Source organism: Ambystoma mexicanum, chromosome 11 (genome assembly GCF_040938575.1).
Source record: "Ambystoma mexicanum isolate Mex_15411 chromosome 11, UKY_AmexF1_1, whole genome shotgun sequence".
NCBI lineage: Eukaryota > Metazoa > Chordata > Amphibia > Caudata > Ambystomatidae > Ambystoma > Ambystoma mexicanum.
This window is the reverse complement of record NC_090934.1, coordinates 248,233,963-248,247,424: the sequence shown is the minus strand read 5'-3', so window position 1 is coordinate 248,247,424 and position 13,462 is coordinate 248,233,963. Positions and strand designations below refer to the sequence as shown.

The 13,462-nt window shown below is 45.0% G+C and overlaps 1 long non-coding RNA gene across 1 annotated transcript in view; it reads left to right on the top strand.

Moving 5' to 3' along the window:
- Positions 1–13,462, top strand: part of LOC138504692 (uncharacterized) — a 125,072-nt gene that overhangs the window by 72,534 nt on the left and 39,076 nt on the right. The window contains exon 2 of the long non-coding RNA XR_011279905.1: positions 13,260–13,316. This is a non-coding gene — a long non-coding RNA (uncharacterized lncRNA). The remainder of the gene's footprint in view (positions 1–13,259; positions 13,317–13,462) is intronic.

The window sequence follows — 13,462 nt, the reverse complement described above, 5'->3', positions numbered from 1 at the left end:
AATATGGGAACCTCACAACAGACAAGGACACACTGATTCCTGACCACATCCTGATTTCCGCGTGACGGTCTGGTCCTGACTTCTTCACCCTTTTCCAGAATTCTTCATCTTGTCCTGATCCAGATTACTTTGCAGAACCAAGGCCCAGCATTTGCTGAACTTCTTTCAGCTAGGTTCAAATCCTGAACTATCCCAAACTTCAGGAAAGGATAATTCTGATCCAGTCTGGCTTGCTACCATTCAAGCTTGCCTGCTGAAACTCGCCATACCACTAATATAGAGTGTCCAGTGATCAGAAGGGCCAATCCAATCCAGTCGAGGTGCCAGTTCAATTGACCAGAAGTGCCCAGCTGACCATCCCGCCAGAAGTGCCCTTCTGCCTGTAGACCCGACCCGTGATGACCAGAACCTGACGGTCCAATCTTAATTTACAGTGGACTGTAAGTATAGATAGGAATCATAGTCAACCATAGCATATTTTGGGCCTCATCACGAGTTGGGCGGTAATGCCGGTGGTATTACCGCCGGTGGTATTAGCCCTACCGCCAAACCCCCCAGCGCTATTAGCGCCGGATCACGGGTTTGGCGGTAATGTATTTCCCCATTCCCCACTGAGCCCATTCGGGAATGCCCCATTCCCCATTGGGCTCAATGGGGAATTTTCACGCTCTTACTGCTGGCGGATTTCCCACCGGCGGTAATAGCGCAAATTTTCAGCGGATTCCCCCCCAGCTTAGAGCTGGGGAGAAATCCACCGAACCCCTGATTTGGCGGACCCTTATATCCAGCGGTAATAGCACGAACGCCGGATTTAAGGGTTACCGCCAAACTCATGATGAGGCCCTTTGTCTTACCTTGGCCTATCCCCATATCTCAACCCATCCTCTCTTTAACTTAAGAACTTGTAATAGTGCCACAGCAGTCTTGAAACCATGCTTTGATTTCTTGTGCTTGTGATAATGTCTTGAAAATCCTTTTGTCTTGTGAAAATCCCAAACCCTTAAAAATCATCCCACAGGTTATTCGACTGAGTCTTGCAAGGCGGACACAGAGGTGCTGGGATTGGTTTCCATGGACCACTCTGGGGCTTACTGTGTTTCAAACTGGTAACCAGCCTGAATACCCTAGTTTAGAGCATAATTGTCATTGTAAAAACTGATTTCTATTTTCATTTTCGCGCCTGTATTTTCAAAAACGCCTCTCATTCAAACTTGCATAACTTCTTCAATTTTATAGCTAGAGACTTAATTTCAACTCTCACTTAAACCTAACACCTGTAGCTACATCCACAACTAAAAACCGTATATTTGACCCGTTTTCATTTAAAATCGCATAATGAACATTAGGTGTGAATTCGTGATTTTGCAAAGGTTTTCCATGTGTGTTTTCCCATTCAAAGTATTTCCAAACTCCCATTCTGAATTAAAGTGTATACTGTCGCTCATCTTGTAGCTTTTGTTTGTTAGAACCTGTTCAATATTGCTCCCATAGGAATTGAAATAAATTTAAGGATTTTTGCACACTTTTCATTCTTTTTCTGAGCCATTTTTCAACTGTCATTTTAAAAGTGTAAAAGTTCCAAAATGCTTTTCTCTCTTGTTTGGGGAGGGAAGATTGCATTCAAACCCTATACACTGTTTTTCATTACTAAATACCTGCTGCTTACTTACATCTGTGTCGAATTGCTCATTTGTGAATTCAGAACTTTGCAGGGGAAATCTTAAATTGCTCATTTGTGAATTGAGAACTTTGCAGGGTAAATCTTAACTTAAACGCTATCTTTTCACAACCCAAAACTGTCTTTTCCCTGTGTTTTATCTTCTGTGCTTCTCAAAAGTGAATTCAGTTTCCTTACCTACTTTCTCAATTGTATTGTCACCACATTGGTGATTGCTGCCCTATATGTTAAAACATATGCGTGATTTGAATTTTAATTATAAATAAATATTTACCTTTACCAACCAGCCAGATTCCTGATCCAGTGTGAACTAGGGGGTATTTTGAGAAGGGTGTGATATGAATGGTATATCACTCAGAATATTGAACCTATAGACACAATAAATAAGTATTTCATCTGTGCATTAGGTGCTAGGCGAGACCCGGTTGTATTGCCTGATTGAAATCCTTAACAGATTGCTGCTGCTCTTCCACACACTGAGAAAAAGGAATACATTTCAGGGAACCCTCACTCGACTACATACTATCTGGTTTTCCTTCACGGATACCTTCCCCCCAACATTAGGTAAGACCTCCTCCTTGACATTGACACCCACATTTTTGCCTGTTATGCGCTAACAGGCCCTATTTGTGTCATACGCTAATTGCTTGTTTCCTTACAGCTCTTTGGGGGTTCCAGTGTTCCAGTACCTGCCACCTGTGGCCTTAACGACTGAACAGTGAGTTCTTGTTACCTCCCTGTTTGGTATTTAGGGACGGAAGTCATCCTAATCCACGCGACCATCAAGTCTTGACAGACTGTGAAGCCGCCTTTCCGCCTGGGTTATGGATGCCTCCACTGGGGACCCACTGGCTACTCTGGTCCAAGAAATGACTGTATTACGGGCCGACATGGCAACCACTACGGCTGCTATACATCAACGTCTTGATACCATACAAAGCGGGCGCCATGCTTTGCCCCCTGATCCCGAATTTGGAGATCCTACTCCTCCACCTAGTGCATCCAACAGTATGCCTCCGACGCCAGTCTTTGTGCCTACTCCTTTCCCTCTGGCGGCTCCCGAGAAGTTTAGTGGGGACCCTAGGAAGTTCTCTACTTTCCTTAATCAGTGCAAGTTGCACTTTCTCTGCAGGCCACAAGCTTTCCCTGACTCTACAACTAAATCCGCATTCCCCTGTCCCATCAGAGCGGCATAGCTGCTACCTGGGCCAACCCACTACTGGAGAGCAATAGCCCGGTTCTCTACGACTTTGAGCTGCTAGAAGCAGAAATTACCAGGGTTTTTGACACTCGTCACAAAGCCCAATCACGAGATTTGGAACTACTTGATCTGGTCCAAGGTAAAAATTCTTTGATCGAATATATATCACCTGCTTCAATCAATTGTCAGTTGAAACCTCTTGGCCTGAGAATAAGAAGGCAGTGTTTTTTTACAGGGGTCTGAACAATACAATGAAAGATGCCTTGGCTGTGGTTCCGTCCCTGCCCTCACAATATCTCTTATTGATGGATCTCGCTTTACAGGTCAACGCACGATGGGCAGAACGGAAGACGGAATCAGGTTCTTTGGCCTCTACGTCCTTTTCCTCACCTCCAGACCCTGGAAAACCCATGCAGGTCGGGGGGGAGGTCCGTAGTCCTATCACCACTGCAGAGTGGGAGCGACGAAGGTCAGCTAATGCATGTTTTTACTGCGGTCTGAATGGCCACTATGTCAGAGAATGCCCACGCCGCCCAAAACCCAAACCGTCACCTTTTCGGAAGGCTTGTCCTTAGACACGGGGGCACGGATGAGCTCACAATTGAACCTCTTTGGGATGGGCTCTTCTCTTGGAAATGTGAGGCCGGTAGTGGTTCAGGCGGTTTTGATAACAACATCTGAGGTCAGACATCCGTCCATATAGTCATCGATTCAGGGGCACTGGCAACTACATTGACATATCCGTAGCTGCAACACTCAATCTACCTCTGCAAAATAAATCCTGACCCAAATCTGTACAGGCTGTAGACGATACACCGCTAGCTTCATACCCATCCGACAACAAACCGTGCCCCTCACTTTAATTGTCCAAGATGTCCACAGAGAATCCATCACTTTCGATTTAATATTCCAGCGCTTTATGAATGAGGTCTTTAGCAACATCTTGGATGGTGGTCAGTCAAAATCTCGAAAAAAAAATCTCGACTAACAATAATCTCGAAAAAAAAAGACCGAAAAAAAAGTCGAATTTCTCTTTTTAATTATATATTTATTTTGGGGTCCGAGATTTAAAAACAAAAGGGAAAAAAAAGGGGGGTTGGTGGGGGGGGAACCACCATTTCGAATAAAAAACGTCAGTAAAAACAATTTGACTTTTTTTTTTCGGCCTTTTTTTTCGAGATTTCTTTTTTCGAGATTATGACCATAAACCATCTTGGATACGTATGCCATTGTCTATTTAGATGACATTTTGGCCTTCTCATCATCATTGCAAAAGCATGTGGCACATGTTAGGGAGGTGATTTCCCAGCTCAGAGAGCATGCCCTCTTTCAAAACCTGAGAAATGTCAGTTTCACGTCACTGAAGTCGACTTTTTGGGGTTCTGTATCTCACCAGGGGGACTCTCAATGAATCTCACCAAGGTGCGGGCAGTCCTGGATTGGCCAGTCCCGACAACTGTTAAAGCTCTTCAATCTTTTCTTGGTTTCTCCAACTATTACAGGCATTTCATTTCAGGTTTTTCATCCATAGCAGCGTCGCTCACGGCATAGACCAGCCCCCGAACACCTTATACTTGGTCTTCAGAACAGCAACAGGCTTTTGACACACTAAAGTCTGCTTTCACCATGTCCCCGGTTCTCCAGCATCCCAATCCCGAATACTCTTTTGTGGTTGAGGCGGATGCCTCGTCCTTTGCCTTGGGGGCTGTTTTGTCACAGACATGTGTGTCTTCTGGTCAGTTGCATCCTGTTGCTTTTCATTCTCGCAAGTTCATGGATGCAGAGATACATTACACTGTCACTGAAAATGAGGTATTAGCTGTAAAAGATGCCTTCCAGGTTTGGAGACATCATCTCCTAGGGGGCCATATACCAAACCATTGTGTATACTGATCACTGAAACCTACAGGATTTGGCTTCCCTCAAATGTGCCAACAGTCGCCAGGTACGTTGGCCCCAGTTTTTTTCCGCATATGATTTTGTAATCAAACACAAACCAGGGGTTTCACATGGAAAGGCTGATGCCTGTCTCAATCACTTGAGGGGTCTTTCTTCCTGTTTTTCCCAAGCACATTCTTACCAAGAAGCATATGATATGCCTCTGCACACCCCTGGTCTCCTTGCTGTCCTCAGTCTGCACATGGGTGGCTCAACATCCGGACCAATTGTTGGACTGGGACCGTGTTTATTGCGAGGGTCTACCCTTTGTACAGAACAAACTGGTGTTGGCCACACCCGACATGCGTACTCAGGCTATGGAGTGGTCTCATGACGTCCCTCATGGTCACGTGACTTGGTTTCCTTAGCAACCTTTAAATAACGGCGCTTTGCGCCTTACTACGCTTCACAGCTGTTGTTTAGGCTCAGCATTTGGCGTTTTACTTTGTTCTGTCTTCGTCTCGACTTTGGATTATCTTGACCATGGAGTTTGTCTATTGGATTTTGCCTGGTTCAACCCTTTTGGCTGCGTTTGCTTTTCTCTTGGCTGACTACCTGGAATATCTGACCTACGGCTTTGCTGCACAGACTGTTTTTGTATTCAGTTTTTGTTGTGGCGTTTTCTCTACTGGATTCTGAACCCTGTGCTTGTACCTTTTTGGACTCTTTGCCTTACCAGTTTTTTCCATCCTCTTGCTAAGTGACTCTCTCACCAATAACCATCTCAGGGGCGTCCAGTGTGTGTTCCCATCCTGGAGCTGGTTGCTACAGACTCCCCATTTCTGCTGCTCTTCCACAGACTGAGGGTACGGAATACACGTAAGGGAACCCTCACTCGACTACATACTATCTGGTTTTCCTTCACGGATACCTTCCCCCCAACATTAGGTAAGAGCTCCTCCTTGACATTGACATCCACATTTTTGCCTGTTTTGCGCTAACAGACCCTATTTGTGTCATACGCTAGTTGCTTGTTTCCTTACAGCTCTTCGGGGGTTCCAGTGTTCTGGTACCTGTCACCTGTGGCCCTAACGACTGAACAGTGAGTTCTTGTTACCTCCCTGTTTGGTATTTAGGGACAGAGGTCATCCTATTCCACACGACCATCAAGTCTTGACACGGCAGTGGAAGGGCAGTTCCTGCTGTTCCCGCAAGGGACCGTGGGCATCCATGATCCCACCTCTATCCTAATAGCTACAGTAGTGCTTATTTCTATTCTTGACCAAAGACCGGTGTGAAGTGTCTGAAATGAGAGGCGGACACAACGTGGTATATTCTCAACATTAGCTGAAAGGAGTTTGGAATTGTTTTCAGAATGAAGGCGCAAACGTTTGTGGCCTACAAAAAGACGATTTCCCTTAGGGAACTCCTAAGAAGTCATAGGTGATATATTACAAACTGCATGTTCCGCATAATATGTAATGGATTTAATCTTAATCAAAATGATTGTGTGTCGTTTTGCAGGTCCGTCTAGATGAAAAAAAAAACAATTTAAAGGTTTTTATTCATTTTGGTTGTCCTTTGGTGTTGTATAAGTCAAAGGCTGTCTTTTTTGTATTGGTGTATTTAGACATTTTAAATTGTGGAGGAAGAATACCTCAAGGGCAAAGTGCTTGTCTTCAAAGCAAGACAATGCAGCGCAACACAGGTTCGAATCCTGATCCCATGTTTAGAAACCACTTGTTGATATTAAGTGTCTTATAAAAGATCAATAACAATAATAATAATAATAATAATGATAAATTGTGCAAGATGGAGATAACTGGCACACCCGACGAAGGTTCGATATTTATATAGATTAACAGAATCATGTTCAGGCTTGAGGAACAATGCCACATAATAGCTGAATTCTGAAGAAAGGGTAAATAATATATTGAATTGTACTAAAATACCTCAGAAATCAGAAATGGATTTTGAATAATGAGAAGTAGTGTGTACTTTGATATTCTAGAGATTTGAACAATAATGCGATACCCCATGTTTAAGAAGCTATTGTTACAAGATATGTCGCAGGGGATACTTCGGCATGTGTGTTTTTTTAATATAAAAAACGCTTTCAAAAAGGACATTATTTTATAATAGAAAAAGAGAATTGTGCAGTAAAATATTTGATTGAAGGAATATATATAAAACAATTTTCTACACAAATTGAATCGATTTGGAAGAGCATATATGTTACACATTGAATATTGTGCATCACTGGTATGCCAGCAATGACAAAAGAAAATCCATTCGGTTATACTGGTTTAATGATCCCTTTTCCCGAAACATAACCCAGTGGACTATCACTAAGTTTCGGGACTCTGTATTTTGTTGTATTATTGCAGATGCATTCGCAACACTTAAAGTCCCAGAACAAAGCATAGTGTGAATCATGTGTCTGTTCATTGGTTAACCAAGGCATCCTGCTTACTTATTTGTAGTTCCAAGAAAATGTAGCTTCTGCATAACTGCATAACTGCATGTCTCGGGAGGATAGCTCAGGGGCAACATGCTCGCCTTGGAGACAAGACGACACTGGAGCATCACCGGTCGGATCCCTGGGTCGTGCTTAGAAACCTCTGGGTGTTAAGTGCGTTATAAATAACCTATCATATCATATCATAACTGCAAACCCTTCTTTGTGTGTGTCAAAATAAAAACAAAAAGAGCGAACGTTTAAATGTCTTTACCTTGAAAAGGGGACAGACTTGGATATTAATTTGCACCTTTATTCTGGTCTTCCTGATCCAAATTAGCTGATGACTCCTCATTTCTATTCACTAACCCTTACAAAGAGATGTTAAGTGGCCACATGCCACCGCAGACGCCCTGTGGGTTTTTCTGCCCAAATAGCTCTGTTTAAATGGTTTCACAGTCATCCTCGGATAACTGGCGAGGGAGGAGGGAAGACAGGAAATGCATTTTATTGCAGGCCTTTGTAAACCCAGAGATGTCATGCTCTTCCCCAGAGACGCGTAGAAGAGCATGAAAACCCGGGGAGTGTGGGCCAAGCTCGGACGTTGGACAGGTCTGGTCATCATACGAAGACAGAACCGAATTCAAAGAGGATGACGATGAAGAGGAGCTAGAAAGGGGTCCCTTTTCTCTTCTTTCGTCCTTCATGTTCCTGGACGAACTGCTTCGTATTGTTCCTGATTTTTGTTTAAGGGAACATTTTTGTTCTATTTTCTTGGTAACCGCTTTCTTCTTTTTAGGCCTGTGCAAGTCTTCGGTATGTTGCAGGTACTTCTTTTTCTCTTTGTGTTTCCCATCGTATTTAAAGGGCTGGCTATTAACTTCCCTGTAATGCTGTGTTCTTCCAGAGACCAGAGAATGAAACACTGGAGAAGAGGGAAACCGGTACCTATGACAACCAAGCCGCGTCTCGTTTAAATAATGGCGGACTGTTCACTAAATCCTCCATCAAGCAGGGAGCCAAGCAGGCTCCGGTCGGCAAATCCATGCCGCTCCGCAAGGAGCTTGCAGAGAGTTTTTCATTGTGACACGACCCTGATAACCAAGACTAATGAGCAACTTTTCCTCTAACCATTAATGGCACCAACCAGGTTCAGAGCAGAGGATGCATTACAGATAGTCTTCTGTTCCAGCGTGGCAGGCCGACATATTTATAGCAATTGGCTGCTGCCCCCCATCCACCTCCCCACAAAATGGCAGCCTCTCTGCCTGGGCCCTGACGAGTGCCAAAGCACGGCCATGCCCCGCAAAGCCGCCCGGCACCCTTGGGCTCTGTATCTTACTGGGAGCCTTGAGTCTGACCATCCCGGGGCTATCCTGATGCCGGTCCATCAACTGTTCCCTGGCCTCGCAGCAGGGCGGGCCTTAACGCAGGTGGGCTGGGTGACCACCCGGGTGCCATGCCCTCCCAGGGTGCCATTAGCCCCCCCACCACGCCAGGTTCGCGGCGGCGGGCACATTTAATAACAATAGGCACCCTACTGAGATGAATACCTACTCACTCTGATGCAGGAGCAAGACGATTTTCATTGGAATAGGGCACATGAGCGCCCTGTTCCAGTGATTAACTGCCAGGCGCCGAAGTGGGGAGAGATAGAAAAATAAAAAAAAGTGCTGTGCCTGCCCATCCCCCCCATTGACCAGGAGCGCGTGGCGATGGGGGGGGAGCACCTATTCGCCCAGGGCATTGCTGCCACTAACGCCGTCACTGCCTCGCAAGGGGGGTCGAGGAGGACTTACGCGACTCCTGTGCATGCAGAAATGGTCACCTGAGCCCCCAGCCCCGCAGGGGATCAAGAAGCGCCTGCCCACCTTGGCTGGCAAAACTCACTGCCCATTAGGAGGAGACGGCAAGAATGCCGGCAACGTTGTCCAGAGTCTTTCACCAGGATGATGCTGGTTCCTATCCGAAAGAAGAGGTACGAGGCAGAGGCATGTGGAGGTAATGCCGAAGGAGAATGAGTGTTCTCTTTCAGTGCATTTCACGCTGAGCTCAGCTGGGTACCGTTCGAATAGAGCTGGAGACTGTTAGTGTAGGGTGACTAGACGTCCCGGTTTTCCCAGGACAGTCCGGGAGTTTTGGGATTTTATAAACCCTGTCCATGTTTTTCCAGGAACTGATTTTGCAATCCCGAAATTGGGTCCCAGAACAACTCTTCGTGCGTGAATTGGGGCATGAAATGCTTTTTACGCCCCCATTTCCTCCCCCTTCCCTTCCCAGACGCTCTCCTCCTATGAGAGGAGTGTGCCTGTGAGCACATACCCTCCCCGCCACCCCGCAACAGGCCAGCAACATAGAAGTAGGACTAACGTTTAATTTTATTTACTTTAGTCCTACTTCTATATCTATGACCTGTCCCGGTTTTTAAAAAAAATCGGGTCACCCTATCTTAGTGCAGTAGAAAGGAGCAGGAGTGCGAGTCTTGGAGTTCATAATGCAAGTCTTTTATTTTTTACCTCGATTTGCCTCCTTCATCGGCGCACTTGATAATGACTTTAATATTAATGTATCCAGTCTGCTGTTCAAAGGTAAGTAGTGTTTCTACTGTTTGTTTTGCAGGTTGAGTGTAATGTTTTGGTCTTTTCCGCCATCTTGTGGCAATATATGGAATATATTTTATTCATATTTTTGTGTTTATTATACTCTTACTTCGTCCTTGGAACCGTCAATGTGCTAATGCCATCTTCTGATTTCTTGTAATTTCATCGAATTTGGGCCTGGATTCCCAGTACAAAGAAAAACATTTAAACCGTTGTAGAAACTGCATGTATGACGACAGCTGCCAGAGGCACAATTATGAGACGATATTGTATTCTCGGGACTCACCAGGCTCGGACAGACAGTAGTGGGCCTGTTAGTGGTCAAAGTGGGCCAGTTTTATGATTAACTTCACGATACATCTAGTAGTTTTGTTTAGTGTTACTGAACAAAAATGCACAATGTGCAACATATTTTCCAAAAAACCTGCCGCTTGTGTAATTTCTTACATTCTGTCACAAAAGGAAGAAGTTTCCGTTTGCGACTGTAGCCCACTTGTTGATTGGTGCAGGAACCTTGTATGCCCTGGTCCGACCCTGGCACTTCTCATTCAGGGCAGCTGGTATTGCAATGTGTGTACGTTGAAGCATTCTTCTGAGCTGGAATTCAGCTTGTCCATGACTGCCAGAAAAAGTGGCCGGGCGGCGGGCAGTCAGTGATCCTGCGCCCACAAGTGTTTTACTTTGGAAAAGGAAAACATTGTGCTTCAAAGGCGATCCACAGTGGTGTAACTTTGCTGAAAATGTTGGGGGCAGGGTGAGAGGGATATGACATCTAAATGATAGGGGCCCCAACTAAATGAGTGAGGCACAATTGTGTGCCACAAAATTTGGGGAGGCAGACAAACACCCTTGCCCCCCTAAAATGAAGCCCACAGCGCTGTGACAATGCCCTCGAGGAGGCTGCCGAAGCATTGTTGCCTGAGGAATCATTGCTGTGGGAGAGGAAACACCGTCATGTGCGACTTTTGAAAGTGAGAGAGGGGATTCTGGACACCCACCAGGGTCACACTAGGACAGAAAAGAGTTACAGGCCCCAAAGAAAATCAGTCCCAAATTCACAAATCCCAATTTGTGCATTTCCTAACAATTTGTTTGACTGTATGGTACTTGCTGCACAGTGCACTGAGTCATGGAGGTTGATCACTTTATCCCACAAAACTGGCCTTCGCTGGACAGTTGTTAATGTTAATGTTAAAGGACATTTGTACCGTGCACTATCACCACCAAAGTGGTCCACTGGCGCTCTGACGGCTCTGAAAAAGGGGAGGAGAGGGAGTGGGTTAGTGGGAATAAGCTGGAAAAGTGCAAGAGAGCAGGGATGTGCTGTTGGCAGCCTCAGCCCGGTGGGTCCGTTGGTTGGGCTTGGGGTGTTTTACTGTCGATAGTCGTCGTGTGCTGTTGTGCGAGTCTATGTATGGTTTGTTTTGTTGTTGCAGTGTTGTGAAGTTTGTGCGGATTGCTGCGTTTAAGGCTTGTGGTTGTGTTTGGATAGAGTTTGAGAGGTGCATGCAGAGGGATGGAATTGTTGGTTGGTTAGTTGGCATTGCTGTCCTTACAATTATGGGATTCCATCTAGGTGCGGTACATGCTGACATTCACATTACTATCTAGATGCGACGCAAGCTAGGGTTCAGAATTCCATGTGAGTGCGGCACATGCTAACAACGGCAAAAGCTAAAGTCAAGAGTCCTGCATGTGGCACATGCTAACAGTCACATTTCTACCTAGATGCCACGCAAGCTAGGGTTCAGAATTCTAAGTGTGGTGCATGTTAAGAATAACATTTCTATCTAGATGCGACGCAGGCTAGAGTTAAGATTCCTGAGTGTGGCACACGCTAACAATTACATTTCTATCTAGATGTGACGCAAGCTAGGGTTCAGAATTCTAAGTGTGGCACATGCTAACAATCACATTTCTATGTAGATGCGGAGCGAGCTAAAGTTAAGAATCCTGGGTGTGGCACATGCTAACTATCACATTTCTATGTAGATGCGGAGCGAGCTAAAGTTAAGAATCCTGAGTGAGGCACATGCTAACAATCACATTTCTATGTAGATGCGGAGCGAGCTAATGTTAGGAGTCCTGAGTGTGGCACATGCTAACAATCACATTTCTATGTAGATGCGGAGCGAGCTAAAGTTAAGAATCCTGAGTGTGGCACATGCTAACAATCACATTTCTATGTAGATGCGACGCAAGCTAAAGTTAGGAGTCCTGAGTGTGGCACATGCTAACTATCACATTTCTATCTAGATGCAACACAAGCTAAAGTTACGAATCCTGAGTGTGGCACATGCTAACAATCACATTTCTATGTAGATGCGGAGCGAGCTAAAGTTAAGAATCCTGGGTGTGGCACATGCTAACTATCACATTTCTATGTAGATGCGGAGCGAGCTAAAGTTAAGAATCCTGAGTGTGGCACATGCTAACAATCACATTTCTATGTAGATGCGGAGCGAGCTAAAGTTAAGAATCCTGGGTGTGGCACATGCTAACTATCACATTTCTATCTAGATGCAACGCAAGCTAAAGTTACGAATCCTGAGTGTGGCACATGCTAACAATCACATTTCTATGTAGATGCGGAGCGAGCTAAAGTTAAGAATCCTGGGTGTGGCACATGCTAACTATCACATTTCTATGTAGATGCGATGCAAGCTAAAGTTACGAATACTGAGTGTGGCACATGCTAACAATCACATTTCTATGTAGATGCGGAGCGAGCTAAAGTTAAGAATCCTGGGTGTGGCACATGCTAACTATCACATTTCTATGTAGATGCGGAGCGAGCTAAAGTTAAGAATCCTGAGTGAGGCACACGCTAACAATCACATTTCTATGTAGATGCGGAGCGAGCTAAAGTTAAGAATCCTGAGTGTGGCACATGCTAACAATCACATTTCTATGTAGATGCGGAGCGAGCTAAAGTTAAGAATCCTGGGTGTGGCACATGCTAACTATCACATTTCTATGTAGATGCGATGCAAGCTAAAGTTACGAATCCTGAGTGTGGCACATGCTAACAATCACATTTCTATGTAGATGCGGAGCGAGCTAAAGTTAAGAATCCTGGGTGTGGCACATGCTAACTATCACATTTCTATCTAGATGCAACGCAAGCTAAAGTTACGAATCCTGAGTGTGGCACATGCTAACAATCACATTTCTATGTAGATGCGGAGCGAGCTAAAGTTAAGAATCCTGGGTGTGGCACATGCTAACTATCACATTTCTATGTAGATGCGGAGCGAGCTAAAGTTAAGAATCCTGAGTGAGGCACACGCTAACAATCTTATTTCTATGTAGATGCGGAGCGAGCTAAAGTTAAGAATCCTGAGTGTGGCACATGCTAACAATCACATTTCTATGTAGATGCGACGCAAGCTAAAGTTAGGAGTCCTGAGTGTGGCACATGCTAACTATCACATTTCTGTCTAGATGCGACGCAAGCTAAAGTTCAGTTCCCTACATGTGTGGCACTGGCTAAATTGGCAGGTAAGTTCATGTGCATAGTAAGGCAAGATTTACTGTCCATTTACAGTGGTCACAAGTCTTCCTAAGTATGTCTTGTTTTAAGTCTATGGCAGTCTATGCTATGGAAGGTAAGGTAGAGTGACAGGGGCTTTCTGGAGTAGAGTGAT